Raw genomic sequence first — 17,128 nt, forward strand, 5'->3', positions numbered from 1 at the left:
GAAAATTCTAAAAAGCTATTTTTCAAGTGCATGAGTCATTTCAGTATAAAGTCCTTAAATAATCACTTGAAGAACAATCGGCCCCAGAGGCGCAAAATTAATCCTCCTATTGGAAGATTTATAATTTTTGCAAATGACGTCGTACTTCAATCATATTTGACACTTGTGAATTAGACAGTTACAGTATACAAACAATGGAATGTGTTTAGGTCAAAATATAGATTTCCTTCACTCAGAATTATTATTTTATTGAGCAAAAAAGCTGTGTAATCGATTAATTTTAAAAAATTTCTAATACTGATAAATTAATTACTATATTAAAATATTTTAGACATTGATCTCGCGTCTTGTGTTTGTCGCAATCTCGTGACCGACATTCTTGGTATGGATTCATGTTTCAAAGTGCATTGTTTCACAAAATAATCAATATTTGTTTTATGCATTCGGTGAGGCGTTCCACACTTACCTGCTTCTGCAAAATAGTTTTTAGTAATTTCAGTATTTTGATAGGTGCTTCTAAGGCCATTAGAGTGTTTTGCACATTTATCTTTTATCTATGATGCGGACTTATGGTTGCTTCCAACTCTGAACTGCCTTCACACGCAAAATTCTCGTTATTTGCGTGCGCAATTGCTTCTCTTTGTGTGGGTTAAATTTTATCAATTTAGAATATTTCTAGGTTTCTACAAATTATATTTTATAATATTTACTGAAACATCTCTAATACTCTTTTGCTATTGTTAATGGTAATTTTTCAGCACTAAATACAAACGTAATACACAAAATTGGTTAGCTGAAATTTAAAAAAATTAAAAAAAATTAGTTATTATTATTATTATTATAGTGTGAAATATCCCAAAATTAATTTTTTATCATAAATTTATAACAAAATAATTCCAGTAACAGCCCCTTTAATAGTCAAAAGTCAGTAATATGTTTTTATATTTTTCCTCTTTACCTCTTTTAGAAAATCTGAGAAGCATACACTTCTGCTAAGACAATCTTTCGTCCTACTCTTATTACCTCACCTGTATAACTTCACCATGAACGAAGCTATGTATATATAGGTATAATTTCCCCTAACTCTTGACCCTTTTTGGTTGTTTGGCTGAACTCTTCCTCTATTTGTGGCTTGCGTCTTGTTTTAGTCCCACAAATGGAGGGATATGCATTTTAAGCCGACTCCGAACGGCAAATATTTTTTATAAGGAGATTTTTCATGGCAGAAATGGCTTGCCATTGCCGCTATTAGAAAAAAACTTTTTGTGTTATTTTGGTGTTTCATGCATGGAGATTCGTACGTACTTCTAAACCGTACTCACGTCCCAACGCCACGGTAGTGTCTGGCATAAAAATGTGATTTTTTGCATATCCGAGATAATACAGCCGGCAAATGCCATGTAGTGACAAATTGCAGGAACACTTTGGGGGTACCCACTATGAAGTATACTAAATATTGAAAAAACATAGTGTATTCATGTTTGTACAATATGGCTTCCTCTAACTAAATATGTACTTATATTTATATATATTTAAATATATTCTTGTAGGTGCATTAGCTTTAACAATTTTCAATACAGTTAATTCAATAAAACCACAAATCACTATGTGAATTTTGACACATAAATTAGGCCATTAGGTCTTTAACAAACAAATAGAAGGCATGAGTCTTATATAAAAATAGACATTTCAGTCATTTGCCCAAAATCCAAACGTACGTGTAAAATAAAACAGACAGTTCATGACCTCTTCAAGTCTGGTGCGGCAAACCGTTAACGTGTATCATTTTTAGAAACCAAACCCAGGACATTCTTACACTGAATAGGAGGAGGAAGAAGGAAAGCAAAAGAAGTATATGTGTACATATGCTTGTTGTGCACCCAAAAATGTGTTTACATTTAGTGCGTATTGATGGATATAAAAATCGAATAATTTATCCAGTAAATCAATGTAGCTTTTGAAGCAGCTGTCAGAAGCCTATAAGTGACTATTTCAGTTGAGCCCAAAAGCCGTTGGAAATCCTTTTGATTTTCGAACATTTATTTGTAACTGCATACTGTCGTAGCGTTTATTAGCTGAGTGGGGACTGAAGGAAGGAATTTTATTTTGTATTTTAGCGTGCAATATGTAGGGAATCTTTATATTTTCACTAACAAAATTATCGGAAATTTTTTATTTTTATAGGTAATCGCATAGTCTAGCAGATTTTAAATCTTGCCTTAGTGGGAGTTATTCAATAATGTAAATATAATAAATAAGTAAGTAATACTTTTTCATAAAGTTATAAATTTGGATTTAGATGGGTCTTACTAGCCAAAAAAATATTTAAAAAAAAATGTAAAAAGATATACAAATATAATGACCTTTCAAAAAAAAACAACAAGGAATAGTAAAATATGGTCAAAATATTAAGGTACTGGTTTGATTGCGGACTGTATATAGGTACTTCAATTATTTGCAGAGGTATTTCTTTCTATGTTAGAAGGGCATGTGAATAGGTGGTTTGTATCGTGCGCGCTTGTTTCATATGCTGGACATATATTGCATATGACAGGGCCGATTCTGGATAGATATGAGTTTAACCCGCTACAATTCGTAATTAAGTCAAAGTTACGTGGATCTCACGAGGCAGCTGAAGCTCTTTGTTTCCAATGGTTGGGCTCCGATAACAGAATTCGGTGGTCGAGGGCTTAGGAAGGTGGTGAGAGTCTCTCGACCGTGAGAGTCTCTTATTTGGCCGACTTTTTTAAGCGATTTTTGTATTTTTCACATATTTAGAAATGTTAACGCTTCCGAAATTTGGTATAAAAAGTTGAAGCAACTCAGAGCAAAACTGAGGTAGTTATAGAACTTCGACTGATAGAATTTCGACAGTACTGCTTGTTACTAGTGAGGCTTTAGGCTCATTTGATCTATTTTTTTTTTTTAAATCAATTTTTGTTTTTTCACATACATATGTAAGTAAAGGTTGAGGTCCGAAATTTTGTGTCGAATAAACCCAAGAATAAAATGCCTTGACCGGGAGCATGGAATCCTCGTTGTGAAGGTGTTGCAAGCAGGATATCAGAAGACATCTCGTGGCTGTCCTGACAGCAGTATTTTGACAGGTCTGTAGCTTTGACCAATGCAAATCCCTAGTACCAGTTAACCAGACGGACGCAGAGTAATTTAGCACCGACCAGCCAGTTGCTTACATGTGGCCTTAGCCTTTGCTCCAAGTGCTACCGGCAGGCTTATTTGAGGACCTCGCTGCAATTTTGTACTTTAGTGGCAATTGCATTTGTGTACACCGAAAGGGAGAGTAAACTGTTGAAGGTAACACCCCAAAATTTTGGGGTTGTTAACGGCCGGTATTGGTGTGTCATCGACTTTTACCTTTAACTGCAGTTTGACCGTCTTCGTCCAGGTGGTAGAAAGGGTCACCGTCGATTTAGTAGGGGAAAGCTGGGGATTCTTTGCAGTAAAAAAGCGAGAAAGGCTGGCAAATTAAATGTTTACTTTGAACGACTTGAACTTCCTCGCTTTGGCTGATCGACCAAAATTCGCTAAGCTCTGCAAAGAAACTATACAAAATTGTATTGGCTTTTTAACTCTGATTGATACGGCACATTTTTCAATTTTTCTGTGTATCATGAACTATTTTTTTTAATAAATATGAACAAAGGTAACTACTTCAACAAGCTCACATTTCATTGCATTAAAATGCAAATGGATATTTTTAAAAAATTCATTGCTTTCACTGCCTTAGTTTAAAGCAATGAATGTCTGAACCAAGTGTTCTCAGGTTGCCATCAACAGAATCGTAAAGTTAATACCCACCTATTTGGGAAGCTCGTTTATATCAAAGCGCTAACGTGCGCGCAAAGCAAATATATAAATGCAAACATTTATCCTGAAAAGCAAGATATTGAAGATATTCTTACACAGGTGGAAGCTCAGTAAAACCTTATAAAGACGCCAACAACACAATCATGGCACAAAAGGTGCAAGGATATTCATATGAATAAAATCACATACCTGCATGTGTATGTAGGTGTATATGAACCCATGGACATACATACATTGATAGGTATGCTTTGCACGAGTAGAATAGAATAAGAAAGTGAAAAAGTTATGTAGGTATATACACACCTACCATAATGGGACTGGAATCGGGTTAATGGCAAGCGACACGCTGTGAAGGTTGATTGGGAAGCCAAGGCTGTGAGTGAAAATGGTAAACAATTACCTTCTGCTCGGATGGTTGCCTTTGATATTTGCTATTCATAATTTCACTGATAATCGAAGATAGAATTGCCATCAATATAGAATTACAACAACAACAGTCTGAGCAAATAAAAAAAATATAAAACAAATAAACTTCTCCAATATTACCAATTTTTCTAAGGAAAATAATAAGAGGATATAAGAAGTGGAATGAAAAAAGTAAGGAAGACTGAATTCGATTCAGGTCAAATCAATCAAACTCTTAGATAAGGAAGTTATAATTTTTAGCATCGGACGGACGGATGGAAAATTGGACAAAGGATACTTTGTGCACCAAGCTTCAATGAAATATAAATTCTTGTTCCCGGTCGGACGAACGAACAGACATCCCCTCATCATTCTCAGCATTTTGGTACTACGGTCGGTCTAATAAAAGCGTGACCTGCAAAATTCAAACTTAGAGTTCAGTTATAAAAAAATTTTAATCTTGCTAAATAGACCCTTTTCACAATACGATTTGGGCAATTTATTAGTTTTGTGAGAAATTTCGAAAGCGTACGTTGTTTTTACAAAATGAATTCCGCGTATGAACAATGATTTGAAGCAGGGAGTATGTACACACTCTATGGGTCCCAAATTGTCGCGAGTCTCTGTAGCAAAATATTTAAAGATGTCGAAGACGTTCATAAATAAATGGATGCAATGTTATATCGAAGTTAAAAACGTTGACGAGGTCCAAAAAATATATCTCTCCAACGTAAGACCAGAATATCATTAATTTGTTTGTAACAAATCCGAACTTACTATATAATTGGGTGAAGCTGAAGCAGTTCTGTGGAAAATAGGTGTTAATGTATCCAAAGGCACGATTCGAGGATGTTTACGTATAAACGATCTCAAGTTCCAAAGCCCAACGAAAAAACCGTTACTCTCATTATCACACATTGAAGACAGACTTGCAAGGGCTAAGATAAATTCAGAATGGAGTTAGACAAACGTAAATTCTCGAAATTTGGACAAATAGTTGCATATGCCGACCCTGCTATTCTGCTGGTAATCGACAACTTCAACAGGCTGTTAAACATCCAGCTCAAGCTCATGTTTGTGGCAACTTTGGTCGTTCATTTGTGTTTACCGCAAATTTGAGTGATGTTTTAATTAATCAAATTTACCAAAAAGCATCTAATTAGCTAATCTTGGATTCAAAGCCGAGTGGGTTCAAAGGCCTATAGACTGGAAACAGCAAAATGGGATTGATAGTTTGGATTACCTTCACAGTCCCTTGATGGCAACACTGTTAAATATGTTTGGAAAATAGTTAGGCAAAACTCAAAGGAAAACAAATATGGGCGTTCAAACAGTTGTGAAAGCAAATTCGATTGTTTTGGAGCCGATTTATTTCACAACGTGCGCAGAAATCAACGCAAAGTATGGCTCAAAGATGTGCAACAATTATAGCTAATGAAATATATATTGAATATATTGTGTATTATTAATTATATAAGCATCGTTTACATCGAATTGGTAAAATATTTTCCAAGTTATGGCGGTCGCGCTTGTGTTAGACAAACTGTATAAGCATATCTATCTCGACACCTTTACGGTATGGGAAGAAAATTAGAATACCTTTGGACACAAGTAGTGACTTCCCGATAATTCGCAAATACTCGATCCTTTTGTCTTATACAAGTAGTTTTTTTACTTGATGCCTTTTCAAAAGTGGCAGTTGGCATCGATACATTGTTGCTATATGATAACGTCACTAATTCATTCCACCAAGCCCAATTAGGCTATTTATTTTTTCGTAATTTTTCTGTGGCTACTTTTCTTATAATTTCAATGCACTTGATTTTACAAGTTGCGATTTGGTTATGCCATCGATATGTATCTTCCACTTGGTAAAACTTTGTGAAACTTGACTGCAACAAAAGATCATAAAATGTGCAAATGGTCTTTAAAGTCAAGTATACCAATATACATATACCCTCAATTATTTGAATGTTTGAAAAGCAACAGCAGTAATGCTGAAAACAGTCGCGACGTATCGTAGTCCCTTACCGCAGCCCCTAGACAGCACAAAATAGAGCAAAACTCATCTCGTAAAGACCAGCTGCGTTCTTTTAGTTACATATTTACATAATACATCGGTTTGTGTGCGTATGTGTTTGGTTGTACCTATACAATGTTGCCATTGATATGTTTGCTTACACACTTTTTCACACATCCGCGGTATCAGTTACAATTTTTCATTGTTTAATAAACCAAAACCAAAAACCAACAAATGCAAATAGTTCATTTATCTATAATTCACATTATTCCACATTATTCGAAATCTACGATACTACGATACGGAAGGCAGATAAACCAACAGCACATACGAAGCAGAACGAGTATATGAAACTGCGCAGTGACTGTGACAAGGAAACATCATAGCAAACGTAAAACCAAATTTCCACAGAGCAGTTCCGGGTTAGCTGTAGACATGTCCGCAGTAAGGCAAAGCTACAAAAGTTTTCAAAAATATTTGCCTGCGATGCTGGCAGTTTTATAATTGTCGGTGAATTATTTCTGTCACTTTCGAAACACTTTTCTCGAAAGCAAGAATTATAATTACATACTCAAGAAACCGCCTATCATGCAAATATTTAGAGAATTTGATTTTTGGTACCTCAGTGGGGACGATTTTTTAGCTTAGAATGTAATGTGAAACGTAAAAATGTTATTTTTTGTGTATTTGAAAAATTGGGGAAAAAATTTAAATAGAAATTCCCGTTCGATAAAAAAAAAATTTTTGATTTTCATATTTTAAATTTTTTACTCGATATTACACACAATACTTTTTACCGATGCCAGAAACACCAAAAAGTTGAATCTTTGCATCTTTAGTATTGTAAACTGAATATTATGAAGCGAAATACTTGGAAAAAGCACTGAAAATCAATATTAAGAAATTTTTGCGTATGACTATTGCCAATATCTAAATATGTAGTATTACAGGATCCCTTTCTGCAGAAATGTTTCCTCTTTAAACATGTGAAACAAATCTAGCTATAAACACGGTGTTACAATAGCGCCCACATCTAATTCTATCGAAGTATGGCAAACGCACAGAAACTGTACCAACTCATCTTTCTCATGGCAGGAAGGACAAACGAGATTTTCATCAACATCCATTAATTTAAAAAACCAACTATGATTCTCGCAGTTATATTCAAAACAAAAAAAAAAAAAAAAAAACAAAAAACAAGGTGTTGTTTTTTTGTTTTTTTGGTTAACGAAGGGGGAATCTTTCATAGATACCGTCAACTTAGACGGCATGCACGATTCATACTGCTCGCTAAGGGTACACCTCATTCGGGACCACGCACAGTCAGTAATTTTCATACTGTCTGGACTTGCAAAACAGTACACCTACGTACTAAACCCTTAAACTCCGTCTCCTCCACCACTCTCCCTGCGGGACTGCTTCAACGTATTACTTCGCAGGGCTGGTTAGCTATATAGCTTCGTCAATGTCTATCGGTTAATGCGTCTCATTTGCTCAATGTATCTGAGTTCCTTTTGAACTCTAGTAGCGATGCAACTATCTCCTCCCACTTTTCTTCCGATTGCAACATGAACTCGACTACGTCAGTTGCATTTGGAATTATTCTTCCTGTTCTAAAGCGTGGGCAGTGGAAACTGGCATGTTCCACGTCTTCTTCTATATTGATGCACACAGGGCAGTAGGGGCTGTCATCATGCCCGAACCTATGCAGATATTTCCTAAAACCTCCATGTCCAGAAAGGAACTGTGTCACATGGTAGGTTGTATCTCCAAAACTCCGATTTAGCCATGGTCGCAAATCGGGAATCAGTTTATAGGTCCATCGCCCTTTACAGGAGGTATTCCATCGGTCTTGCCACCTTGTTAGTGACACAAGCCGCTCTTCTTCTCTCACCGTTTTTTTATTTATTTCGGCATCCGCTGCACACCTGTCATAGACTCGGTTCATTTCACTCGCGAGAATGTCCGCTGGTATCATACCAGCTATGACAAACGCCGCGTCATCCGATATTGTTCTGTAGCCGCAACATGCCCTTAGGGCACTTAGCCTATATACAGACAATAGCTTCCTTTTGTTATCCTTCAGTTCCGCCGCATTTGCCCAAACTGGGGCTGCATACAGGAGGACTGAAGTGGCCACATTTGCAAGCAAATTCCTTCTAGTTGACTTAGGACCACCTATGTTTGGTAGGATCCTTGAGAGTGCCGCTTGTATGCTAGCGGTTTTCTCTACCGCGTAGTCAATATGGGCCTTAAAATTTAACCTACAGTCTATCATAACTCCTAGGTATTTCAGAGCCGGTTGTGAGTGAACAATTTGCTCTCCCACTCTGATTCTCATCTGCTCGACTTTTTTCCGACTTGTTATCAGAACCGTCTCCGTTTTCTGCTCTGCCAATTTGAGTCCCGCCTGTTCGAGCCAATCTTTCACCTGTTTTATCGCTCCATTCGTGATCTGTTCCACTTCCTGTATGTGCTTAGCCACCGTCACTATCGCTATATCATCCGCAAAGCCTATTATTCTTACCTCTCTGGGTACCGGTAAGCGAAGGACTTTGTCGTACATGATATTCCAGAGTACAGGACCTACGACCGATCCCTGCGGCACGCCAGCAGTAACTTGGTACGTTTTTGTTCCAGCACTGCTCTCATACATCAGTTCTCTATCAGAGAAGTAACTCCTTAGTATCCTGAGAAGATACGGCGGAATGCCAATTTCGTACAGGCTATTCAAAATGTGCGACCAGCTTGCCGAGTTGAAGGCGTTTTTGACATCTAGTGTGGTTACAGCACAGTATTCCTTGGTGCCCCAACGCCACCGCTTTCCTTCTATAGCCTTAATAGCCGCTTTGACAACCGTAGTGACTGCGTCAATCGTCGAACGGTTTTTCCGGAAGCCAAACTGCATTGTACTTAATGCTCCCTTCTCCTCTAGTATAGGCAATAGTCTATTGCAAATAATACGTTCGAGTATTTTGCCCGTTGTGTCCAGTAGGCAAATCGGCCGGTACGAGGACGGATCATCGGCTGTTCCTTTTCCTTTTGGAATCAACACAAGTCGTTGCAATTTCCACTGTGTAGGGAAAACACCTTCGTCTAGGCATTTTTGTAGTACCGCAACAAATATTTCGGGACGCAAACGGATAGCCGCCTTAAGGGCAACATTTGGTATGCCATCCGGCCCCGGTGCTTTTCGGTCGCCGATTTTCTTGCACGCTTCCATTATCTCTATTGCGGATACGACTGGAATCTGTTGGGTATTTACGGTATCAGCAGATTCTAATCTATCTATACTCGTTCCCTGGGGAAATAGCGTCACTACAATTCGATTAAGAATAACTGGGCATACCACTGATGGAGCTCGTTGTCCCGCCAGTTTCTTTAGTACCATTTTGTATGCAGTACCCCATGGGTTTATGTCCGCATCGTTGCATAGTTGTTTAAAGCTCTCGACTTTACTTTTTTTAATCGCTTCTTGTAGTGCTTTCCTTGCCTTTCGAAAGTGCGCTAGCACCGTTTCATAGCAAGCTCTGCCCCTGGACCTTTGCATTTTACGCCGCACTTGCAGGCAGGTCCGTCTCAGTTGCGCTATCTCCTCAGTCCACCAGTAGCAGGGCGCTCCTTGTCGATTTGGCCTTCTTATTGGCATTGCCGCATCGCAAGCTTTAGACAAAATGCTCTTTAGTTGTCGAGCTTGCTCACTTGCTGTACCTCGCTCTAAACTTTGGTCGTTTAGGGCTTACCCAAAGGTCTCGGTGTCCATATTCCTGTCATTCCACCTTGGTCCTACTGGCTTAGTTGCGCGTAATCTTTTATTCTTTGCCAGTTCGAATATAATTGCTTGGTGGTCACTGTGAGTGAATTCCTCACTTACTCGCCACTTGATTTTCTGCAAAAGTGAGCTGCTGACAAGTGTTAGGTCAATAATAGATCCCGAAAAAAGGTGTAGCTGAATGGCTTGGTTCGAAATAAAATTGAAACACCAAAATTAAGAAAAAGTTGTTTGTTATAGCGGTAGCTCCTCGGCAGACAATGACAAACCTCCGAGTGTATTTCTGCCATAAAAAATATCTGCCGTTCGGAGTCGGCTTGAAACTGTAGGTCCCTCCATTTGTGGAACAACATCAAGACGCACACCACAAATTGGAGAAGGAGCTCGGACAAACACCTAAAAAGGGTGTACGCTCCAATTATATATCATAGGAAAATTCCGCTCTAGAGAAGAGAATCGGTTAATCAGTGAAATGAACACAACAATGAGCACATTGACATTTTGAGTTATTTTTATACAAAAGTATAGTTCATTGCCTAACAAACGCCATATAAATCCATTTTTTTCAATTTTCTGCAAAAATTAGAAAAATTCTACAAATTTTTCCATTAAAATTCTACGATACTTAACTAGAATTTGTAGAAAGAGTTTTGTTATACAATGAAGCTATAAACTTATGAGCTTATTAAAGTATAAAAAAGTGCACCTCCGAGTGCATTCTGCCATGAAAAAGCTCGTCATAAAAACTATTCGCCGTTCGCATTCGGCTTAAAACTGTAGGCCCCTCCATTTGTGGAACAACAACAAGACGAATACCACATGTATATACTTATGCGAGTATAGTTTGAAGTTGCTGAAAAATTCCGTTGATTTTTTATAATTTCTTTCTTTTAAGAAAGAAAAACACACGTGGAGAGATTTACAACGAATGACTTAAAATTTATTTCCAGGTTTTGACAAGTACATGAAAGGTGGTTAGATTTGATAACTACATCAATAGTTTTAATACAAATATTTAGCACTGGATGATGTTAGAATTTACATTTTGATATACATTTTCAACACCTATATCAAAATTCCAAACAATATAAATACTGTTAAAAAGAAATCAATATGGAACAATACCAAGAATTTGCGTAAATTTATAGTGTTTTATTTCTGACAATCCCTTAGTTAATAAGTCTGCAGGCATGTTAACAGTTGGCAAATATTTAGTTTCAACTAGACCGCTATTAATTACATCTCTGATAAAATTATACCTTACATCAATATGTTTTGATCGTCTATGAGATTGGTGGTTATTTGCCAGTTTTAATGCACTTTGGCTGTCATTATACAATATTATCATGTTGAAATAACCTGTTAATTCATATTCTAAATTTCTTAAATAAATGGCCTCTCGACAAGCCTCTGCTCTGACAAAGCCATATACTCTGCTTCACAGCACACATGTTAAACTTTTTAATCTCAATATATTGCTCCTTTTAAGAAAGAAAAACACACGTGGAGCGATTTACAACGAATGACTTAAAATTTATTTCCAGGTTTTGACAAGTACATGAAAGGTTGTTAGATTTGATAACTACACCAATAGTTTTAATACAAATATTTAGCACTGGATGATGTTAGAATTTACATTTTGATATACATTCTCAACACTTTCCTTATAATTTTAGCCATATAACAAATGCGCAATATTTCTTTAAGACGGCATATTTTTTAATACGAAAGAATGTGAGAAGTGGTGTTTACTAAACGATAACAAGAAAAGTTTTGTATTACAAGAAATCGGGTACACTTCACTTCAAAAACTCTGTGTCGGGACTTTTAGCATTAAATAAATCCCAAAATTTTTAAATATTTTTCGAAATTTTAAAATTTTTATCAATTAAAAACACAAAACAAAATTGTTTCAATACTTTTTCAGTTTACTTCTTATTATATTACAACTTAACTAATATTTAGAAGAACCAATGAGAATGTCCAAAATATTTCGGTCACTTGACATGGAATCCCTCAAGTTATCGGCAACCCCTATCAGCTCAGTTGGATAAGGTACCTCAACTATTATTAAGGAAACATGAGCTTAGTCTGCTTGCATCACCTTGGTAGCTCTCAGGCCTCACTGAAAGTGGTCTTGATTGCTATAACTTATTGACGTGAAAGGAGCACGGGTCAGAGCTTACGCTAGCCAAACGTTTAGATTTCTCATTTTCCCGTATGCTCAAAAAGGAGATGCCGTTTCCAAAGTAAACAGTTCTTGTCGAATTGAAGAACGGAAGCAAATAATTCTGAAATGAATAATTGATAAAAAATTGAGTAGAAAAGTGTTGCGACGTTTTCTGTTTTACAATATGCCTTTGACAAAAAACAAAAATCTTATCAAATAATAACAATATGACAAAAAAGTATCCCTCTAAAACGGGATTTCACCAATATCCCCCATTATACTTCGATAAACCGTGCATATCATAGCTAAAATTTACAAAATATGAACGATTGGGAGGATAAAAAACGCCGCTTTAACCCAGCAAAAATTCGCGCTGAGGGCTTCGAAAATTCTAAGTTATTGGTTGGAATGATTTTATGTAGCAAACTTTCTGCTATCTGCGGATCACATGACTGCCTGTAGAGAGGTGTAGTGCCTATTTTTTATATTAGAATGACTACTTATGGTGCCTAACTTCGTTCTATGCTTTACAACTTTTTATTACTTTTTATTTGGCAGAAAAGCGCAAATTTTTACTGCATTGATCGAAATGGTTTGCCACGCGGCCGTGAATACTTGACAAGCGCATCTCCATGTAAGCCTGCAAGAAACGTGATTTAATGCAAATTGTGTGAAAAAATTTGATTTGATCGTTAGTTATTAGTGCAAATTTCCTTCGAACCGAATTTTCGCAATTTTCTTTTCACGCTATTACACCTTATTAAGTCAAAGGAAAAATGTATTAGTAAATGGTTGAGAGAGAGCGAGAAAGTCTGCGAGGACTTGCATGCATTGGAATTGCTTTACCCTTTGTGGGCGTAATTTAATGACCAACTCTGTGATTATTGAGACGTGCATGTATGTGAATTTGTTCATAACAAAATTTATGAGTTGGCACGTGTGGTTTTCCCGAAATAGAGTTGTTGAAGGAGCGATTGAAGAAGATGTAGTAGAAAATGTGGCACACATACACATGTATGTATGAATGTATGTGTAAAAACTTATATGTTTAAGTTAGTTAGCTGGTAGTTGTTATGATTGCTAGCGAAGGTGTCGAAGGATAAAGTTTTGCACGCTTAACATTTTTCTGCTTCCGCTGTAGTTCTCCACCTGCGCATCTTGGCCTTCGCCCTCTGGCATCAATACTTATACATATATTCATGCAATATGATTGCCATTTAATATGCCGCTATTTGCCATCCTGTTTGACGGTCCAATCAACTTACTGACTTATTGCCTAGCTGCCTAACTACATACCTGCCAGTCGCATGCTCTGTTGGCCTTTGGAGGCCTTGGCTGTCTGTCCAAGAGTTGGCTGACTATCGTTGCACAGCAATTTTCTGCTTCGTTTAGTTGGCTTACAGCGTTGTACCTGCTTGGTTGACTAGTCTGATGGTGAGGGCACTGGCAATGAGGCAGATTATTATTTATGATGATGAGCTCGTTCCTAATAAAAATAATGAAATGTGTTAGCTTGAGTGCCCTTGTGTCTACGAATATGTGACCTTCTCTTAAAAACATAGACTGGCATTTCGATGAACTTGTCTTCTAAAATAGCTTAGTCAATTTTATATGATTATTTTATAACATTTTGTTGAAAATTAATATTTAATAAAGCAGCGAAAAGCAAACCACTTTTTACGGTTAATATTAGAGTGTATAAAAGCATTTTAATTAAAAATAAGTGAAGAATTTTTGTTCGAGTAAAGCCATGCCTCTTATATCTACTGCGTATTTTTAGTGGAATGTTTGTGAAGTAGCCATTGCAGGCGCGCTCTGGCGGTTTTCAAACTCATTTTTTCTTTAAATAAATCCTGTTTGCTCAGTGTTTTTGTCCCACTCACTTTTATGCTCTTTCTGTATTCGCCTGTTCCAGTCGTGTCCTGTTGCTTATAAAGTGTTTTTGTCATGTGCGTGTTGTAAGTTTTATTGTTGTTGCATTAAGTGCTACTACACCTAGCACGCACGCAGCTGTGTTATTCTATTACAGCTTCAACATTGACAGCTGCAGTTTGCAATCATTTATTAAGTTTTTTGTTATCTGTTGGATTATGAATGCCCCTGTACTTCTTTTGCTTTTTGTTTATTTTTATTGTAATAATATTTATTGTTTTTGTTTTCGCAGCTTGTGTTGTTACTGCTACTTCCTGTTGGCAGTGAAATAAACCACTACTCACTACTCAACCTTGCAAATTGTATTAGACACACGCGCTGCAAGTGGCACAAATAATACTACAAAAAAAATAATAATAATAAAAAAATAAATAAAATACGCTCATCTCCAGGAGGGTGTAATTGAGAGGGGAGTAAGCTCCTATACTCGTAGTTGTAAATCCTATGTATCCTAATGTATGCTATTGAGATTTCATTAAGCTTACAAAAGAGCTGTTTGGCTTCATTTATTCATTGATAGCATTACCGGTTATTTGAGCTGAAACACTTTGCTTTAGGTATGTAAATATCATATTTAAGCTATTCAAGAGGTATCTTACAAGTACAAAAATTTCAGATTAACTCCCTCGCATGTGGAAATTGATCATCCGTAGTTATTGATGAGACTCAATTGTGAGGTTTCTTCTTCTCAAAGGAGTGATGAATTCTGCCAGAAGTTGTTCGGATTAGCAACACTTTCTAGTAGATATTATCAAATATTTTAACTAAGAAATCTGAAATTCCTTAAAACGTTAGCACTGTTTCTAGCTTAGTGTACAAGGTGGTTCACACAGTGGTACGTTTTTTTCAAAAACTAAAAAAACTGAACAAAATTGAAAATTTTTCGGTATATAAATATTATAATACATACATATAAAAATATAAATGTTTTTTAAGAGCTCAAAAACCTAAAATTTTTTTTTTTAATATAAAATCGATTGTTAAGCACGCTGTATGGCAAGTTGTGCCGTCTAGTCGGAACCAAATGTCGTCGATATTTAGCTGATTAATTTTTGGAAGCAAAGGTTCAGTCAACATAGCTCGATAGCGCTCGCCTTCCGCCGTAATGGAGCTACCCCTATTTCGAATGAAATAATAATCGATGATGTCACCAGTGCTCCATGAACTTCGCGGACAGATTCTGTTTTTTTTTTCAAAGCAAATTTAGTTTGAAAGGTTTGCTCTGGCGTTAAATGATTCATGATGATTTGCCAAGCCTTACTAAACAGAAATGTGAACACAGTTTGCCATTCCCAGCTATTAAGGGGTCCCGGTGGTCTAAAGCTCGAAAGTTTAGGGTATTTTCAGGAATTTGTTTCACAATAAAAAAATGAAAAACGATATTTAAATTTTTTTGACATTCTATTTAACTTCTTTTACATACAAAACAGAAAAAAAATGTTTTTTTATTTTTAATTGCAATAATTTAAAAAATGGCGCTGAAGTTGGACCTGGACGGTGTTGTCCATTTTGGCTCTTCTAAATATTTATCTTAAACACAAAAACCAATACAAAAACCGTACTAGAATAAAAAAAATTCATAAAATGGCGCGCTTTTGAATTTCACATTCTAAAAATCGGGGTTTTTTAATAAAAAAAATACGAAATAATTTAAATAATAATAAAACGAAAGCCATTGATGTTGTGAATAACATACTAAAAGTTCAGACGATTCGGTTGAATAGTCTTTTTTTGGTAACACCAGGCCGAAAAAAGTCGTTTCGAGATAAATGAGTTTAAAGTTTGAGGTACAGGAGCGCGCGGACCACTCTGTACCTAGTTAATGGGCTGTAGAAGCTATAATATTTCATAATTATAATATTTCTACATAATAATTTCTGCATGAAAATTTCACAGTATTTCTTCAGATGCAAGAAACAACACGAAAAAAAAATGATTTTTTGAAATTTCTAGACCACCGGGTCCCTTAAATTATAGTTATAGTTATCGATAGTTTTCATGCAATTAAAAGACACCCGATATATATATAATTGGTGCTTATAGCGTTTATTGTATGTTTGGTCGAGTTCGCCCTTCTTTTTTGGTGTCTTGTAACTTTTCCACAAACGGAGAGACCTTCAGTTCTACGCCATGGCAGATGGCAGCGACCACCATTGGGAAAAATTTGGTTTATTCGAAAAGCAAACGTTCCCATTATTTATAAAATTCGATTTCACAAAATTGGCTCCTTCCACTGGCGCATCCTGGTAATCTAATTGTGGAAGATCTTGGTAACGATCTGGCCCTATCACATGAATGTATTGCTCGAGATTCCTTTCAAGAGCCACCAACATTTCTTCAAGTCATCCCACAAAGGCAGCTCTAAGGTGGCCAATTGACATCGGCAAGACGGCTGATAACACAACTAACAAACTTGGTGCGCAAAAGATCGATTGTGGCATGTGCTGTGTGGCGTGGTACACCATCTTCCTGACACCAAAGATTGTTCAATTCCATGTCTTTGAGTTCTATAACAAATAATCATTGCTAGCCATTCTGCCTCTGTAGCGCTCTTCGTTTACTGAAATGCAGTTTCCTGCAGCATTTTTAAAGGAAAATGGGCCAGTGATGCCACCGCTCCAGAATCCGCAACAAACTTTCATTCTCTGAGGATGCATTGGCTTTTCGATCACGTGCAGGTTCTCCGATCCTTAAACACGGAATTTTTACTTGTTAACATAGCCGGCGGAGATGAAAATGAATAGATGATTTTGCCCATTTTCAATAAACGTTTTGCTTGGTCTACACAACATTGACTTTGCATATAAGTTGACAATATTTCCAAACGTTGTTCAAGCGTAAAGCGATTCATTTTGTCCCGTAGATATATTTTATTTCATTTGTGTTCAATGGGAAAGAGTTGTAATTATCAAAATAACATATGATTAAAAAGAAAAGTGGTGTTTGAAGCACCCTGTATATTCGTTAAGATGTCACCGTTTTTAATTTTTTGCTTAGAAAA

The sequence above is a fragment of the Anastrepha obliqua genome, chromosome 1 (assembly GCF_027943255.1).
Source record: "Anastrepha obliqua isolate idAnaObli1 chromosome 1, idAnaObli1_1.0, whole genome shotgun sequence".
Lineage (NCBI taxonomy): Eukaryota > Metazoa > Arthropoda > Insecta > Diptera > Tephritidae > Anastrepha > Anastrepha obliqua.